We start from the raw sequence: 5,862 nt of genomic DNA, 5'->3' as shown, positions 1-5,862 counted from the left end.
ACAGATATCTGTCCTTACTTAGTGGGATTGTGTGATTGGTTCCTTTTGTAATGTGACTGCTTATGGCGTTACTCCCCTTTCCAAGTTTGATGCATGTACTGAGAGCAAGGCCAAAAACGCATGTCTCAAACTGCAGGACCTGCATGGCCAAACATCATCATCTATGAGACCATCTGAAAAGGTTTTATCTAATTTTGTATTACTTTGGAGAACGGCTCCTTGTTTGCACGTGGTCATGTACTGTGAAATGCCATGCATCCCAAAAACCCCTGAGTGTTTATTATCCAACAAAAATAATGAAAAACAGCGAACGCATGAAGCTTTTTCCTGACATTTTGTAAACCTACAAAAAAGTGAAGTTTGAAATTATGAAATCAATCCAAGTTTCAGATGGAGCTCTTGTATGTAAAAGTAAACCAGCTATGAGCTTCTTGACCATGCAGCTCCAGAACCGGTCCTAGGTGAGGACTCGAGTATCTGGGACTGGAAGTGTGAAAAGTTAACAGTAAAAGTGACTGACATCAGACTGGTGCAAGGACCTGGAAGCTGGTGCAAGGACTGGTGCATGGAAGCTGTGCACTGTTTTTGCCTCCTAAAAGTATGATTTAGCTGTCAAACGACTGTTGAGATTTTGCTATGGAAAGCTGTTATTGACACATTATAATGACTAGATGTCGCTTCTTGCACAAAGCAAGTAGCTTGGTCACAAGTTTGAATGCAGAGAAGCTGTGTTTTCTATTATTCCCCTAAACATTATAATAACCTTACAGAAGATCTAAGAGCACTAAATAATTTAGGCACTTTTAAATAGAGACCATATACAATCTTTTCTATTTAGATTTTCAGAATTTATCTGATGTGGTGTAAGCTATCCCACACATAAAACAGAAAATGTAGACAATTGGAAATTAATTATTGTATGTGTGTGTGTAATGTGTGGTTATGTCTATAACCTAATAATAATATACATAATAAAGGATATATGTATTTTTTGTTGAAATATATGTAATGAAATATACTTTGATTTTTAACTTTTACCTTCATAACAAATATGCCCTAACTAGAAATATCACTCTGAATGGAAGTAGGTACTGATGCACTAAGTGCTTAAACATGCTAAAATCCCTCCTGACCAACCACCTACAAAGTTAAAATAAATGCATATTTCATAAGAACATAGTGCGATAAATATTGAGCTGAGATCTGATGCTTGTATGGACTACATATTAGAAATGACAATTTTATGAAGCATGGAAATTGACCGATCATTAAAAACCATCTAAAAAATGTGTGATTTCGGATGCCATTTACTCAAAAACTATACAGTAATATCACTTTATATTTCATAGGTACATAGTATGGTAAACTCTGAATTGATAACTGTTGGATTTATGAAGTACCTATTAGAAATGACAATTTTACTGAGTCTTACCTCTCAGTCAGTATATGCGCTGTCTGCAGTCAACTATTTGTTTAACTTTTTGCCTTGAATAGAAATAAAATGAATACAAACCAATCTCTCTTTTTTGTTTTCTGATTATAAACATAAATCATTTAGTTGTTACATACAGGTCCATGTACTTTTAGTCATTCTATTTTTTCATTTTAAAAACATATTAAAAAAAAAATTAAAATGGGTGTTTATTTGATTTTCATTTCATACATTTCATATACATAATCTATATAATGTAAAAACCAAGAATATTTATTTTTCAGAATATTTCTTAGAAATCAGTACTTAAATATTCGCAAAGAGTAAGAAAAACAGTCTATCATTTTATTTTTCCCAAACCTAAGTGTAACACCGTCATCAAGGCAACTCAAGGCGTGTAAATACAAGGCGCTCACTTTAATGTTTTTTTTTACGTTTGCTTTAATACGTTTACTGTTTTCAGAGCTGTTAATTAGAAGGATGGCTTTAGATCCACACTCTGAAACAATTGTACACATGGCAAGAGGAGACTATTCTACAGTCACTCTGAGGGTATTTCACATTGTTATGGAGAAGAAAGGGATTGGAAACTGATGGTGAAGCCATCCGTGCTTCACGTATAGGCACAACATTACTTTTTTTTTTATTACAGAGTACACAACATCTGCTTCAGAACAGATAGAGAATCAGAAACCCATGTTTGAGCAACGATGTCTCTATTACATCACTATGCATGCAATAATATATTTGACTAAAATTAACAAGTCATTATTATTAGTTTTCTGTTCAAATAACCTTAATGAGGCAAAACACATATTGTTTATTTCATATGTTTATGTACCATTATTTATAATGACACATATTATATTAAACTCCGGTTCCATAACAATGTGAAATATTGCAGAGATGGCTGAAGATGGCTTGCCATGTGTAAAATTGTTTCAGAGTGTGGGTCTAAAGCCATTCTTCTTACTAACAGGTCTGAAAACAGTAAACGTACAAGAGCAAACATAAACAAATTTAAAGTGAGCACATTGTATTTACATGCCTTGAGTTGCCTTGACGGTGGTGTTAAACTTGGGTTTGAGAAAAATAAAGATGGACTGTTTTTCTGTTTCTTACTCTACACAAATATTTATGTTTTGATTTCGAAGGAAAAAAGAAATATTGCTAATTTTTACATTATATGGATTTAGAATCTGATCAGCATCTTGGACAATGAGTGTCATCCACTCCACAGTATCATAACCAAGCAGAAGAGCTTGATCAGCTGGAGACTTCGCTCACTGCCAGGCTCAACTGACAGACTGAGGAAGTCATTTGTCCCCAGGGCTATTGAGCTGTTCAACGCTTCACTCAAGGGGAGAGGAGAGATGGACTTCTCTGCATAGTCTGTCTGCCCATCCACCACCACCACCACCACCTCCTCCATACTAACTGGACAATAGACAAGTCAATGACTGGACAAGTCAACCAACTCATCTACCTCATGTGTACTTTAATCTGACAGTGTCACACCTGTCTCTGCGGACGTCTCGCTTCCTCCCTCAGTTCAGGACGCATTACCACCTGAGCCTGTGAATGACTCCGAGGACTTCACTTCCCATGGTTCAACTGATGGTCACATGACTCCACCAACCCATAGGAACTCTCTCGTGTGCTCCGGGTCACCTGAGTTTTAACTCACAGCTGTTCTGTTTTAATCATAATCACTCTCTGACTATATAATCCCAGGCTGTTGCATTTACTATTTGCGAAGTATTGCTAACCTTTCTGTTACATACCGAGCGAACCTTATTAATGAAAGCCAATCCGTGTATGACCCTACCTTACGTTCTTCTTGACTCTGTGTTTTTGGATCCGGACTGCTATTGTTCAGTACATTGTGTTTTTGACCTCAGCCTGTACCTCACTATTCTTTAGATTGTCCCTTTTGCTGTGTTTGCCTTCTCGTTACGGTGTGCTTTGCACATCTTTGAAGTAAATCGCTTCCTGCTAAACACCCGCGAGCATCTCTCTTGTTTACCAAGCCTGACAGACAGCTACAATAGTAGTTTTATACTTTATACAGGAACATTGCACTGTACTGCCTTACCATGCACTATTTATTTTACTATATTTATTTCTAATTCTGAAACTGCACTGATATTGCACATTCCATACCCTTTGCACTATCCACACTATTTCAACTTTTAAACTATATATTGCACTCAAGAGATCATCCTCAGCTGCTCACTGTATCACAGATTCTTTGATGTTTGATCATTCTTAAGCACACTATGTTAACTTTTTGGTATTTGATTTTTTTTTTATATTTGATACATGACTCAGCCTACATACTATATTGAAGTACTTTGTCGATTTTGATATTTGTTTTAGGGTGTTTATTCTTTAATTAGTCCATTGCTATTAGTGATTTTTGTATGTGATGTCTGTAAGCTACTGAGACCTTGAATTTCCCCTGGGGATCAATAAAGTATCTATCTATCTAGAATATGAATTGAAAATCCAATCAAACCACCCATTTTTCATTTTTTAATATCTGTTTTTAAAATGAAAATAGAATGATCAAAATGGACACAGACCTGCAACTAATAAACTTAAAAGATCAAATAAAAAGTATAGAAATGTACAAATACAGAAGAAAAAGCTTATCCTATGACAACCCACAATAAAAAGAATTTATTTTGCTTTAATCCAAGGTGAATTTGCTTTAATTCCAAAAACATAAATATCCAAGATTCTAATTATTGATTATCATATCGGCCCAAAAAATAAAAAATCTGCATCCCTACTTCTAATACCGAATGATGCTTCTCATAATGCTTCTTGCACACAGATTTGTAGTTACAGGTGATTATACTCTAATAAGCATATGGTTTTGTACTCTATATTGCATTTCTGCTTATAAATCCCCTAAATCTTACACACTGCATATTTCACTAGATTTTTACTTACTTTCTGTTTTCGCCGCATAATCCCTGGTGCATGCTTCAGAGTTTCAGCTCAATGTCTGCTGCATTTGACCCTGTTTGACTTCTCATCACTGCCTCTGCATAGATGAAGCAAACATTTTTAAACCCAGTCAACACTGCGTTTTTCATAAACATCTAAGCTCACAAGTACAGAGAAATACACTCACTCATTATTACTCTGTAAATGGTTAGATTCTGAAGTAACATTTTCCCTGTTTTTCCTTTCAGACTAAATGAAGCCCATGTTCTTGAGGATGCCATTGACCTATGAAAAGAATTGTATAGTTTACAGTTTTAATTTTCCTATTTATTGGACATATTTAAACTTAAAAACAATAGTTCTTCATAGGTTATTTATGACAGGCAGTTTAGTCCAAATTTGAGACTTTCCTCTCACACACATTATTGAATGTTGTGTGTGAAAGGATTGATGGTGCGTATGAAAAGATTTGGTGGTGTTAGTGAGAGAGAATTTGATGGTGAGTGTGACAGGTTTTGATGGTGTGTGTGAGAAGTTCAATGGTGTGTATAAAAGGGTTTGGTGGTGTGAGAGGGTAAGATGGTGTGTATGACAGGATTGATAGTGTGTTAGAGGTAAGAGGAAATGGTTATTTAGTAATGAAAATGGTTTTATATAGAACATTGATCAATCAAAAAACCTTTTATAGATTAAAGATTAAAGGGTTCTTTGCATCATGAAGGGGGTTTTTCAGATTGATTGAAAAGGTGCTATAGACAGTTTCTGTATAGTACCTTTAAGAGAAGAGTCCTGTATGGCACCAACAATGGTTCTTCTATTGTAACCTTGACATCATAACAATAGAAGATTACTTTTCTGAAAAGAACCATCTATTTGCATGTTCTCCATCAATCTGAAGAACCCCTTCATGATGCGAAGAACCATTTAATCATGCAAAAGTTTCTTTGAGTTTTTAGGGTTCTATATAGAACAATTTCCCTTAATAAAGAACCCTTATTGAACCATCAGTTTTAACTGTGTAGTTGTCTATGCTGCATTTAATTAGAATATGTAATTATGAATTTATTTTATGTCATTGGATTAATTGAGCTTGTCATCATTTTTCTTCTTCTTCATCTTTCAGCTTAATTTCAATCTCATCCACAGTGACAAAAAAAAGTATTTTGTCTATTGTAGTCATAGGAGTTTTGGAGTCAGAAGAGTCGACTCTTCCTGAGTCGACTCCCATCACCCTTTTGCCACACTAATACTCTTTTAAAATGTCAAAATAACTTTAGGACCAACAAAAAAGGGCAGGTGAGTATTGGAAGAGGTGTGGGACTCGAATGCTCTTTAAAATTCCAGAGTTATACGTTCTGTTCAGTAACATTAGCTAACTAACTAACATCAATTGTACAAATAATGCTGATAAACTAAACAAGACTACTGAGATATCTATCCAGAATTGTCTGTAAATGGGTACTATGGTAGTAGGT

Source organism: Hoplias malabaricus, chromosome 4, assembly GCF_029633855.1.
Source record: "Hoplias malabaricus isolate fHopMal1 chromosome 4, fHopMal1.hap1, whole genome shotgun sequence".
Lineage (NCBI taxonomy): Eukaryota > Metazoa > Chordata > Actinopteri > Characiformes > Erythrinidae > Hoplias > Hoplias malabaricus.
Note: the sequence above shows the minus strand (reverse complement) of the source record.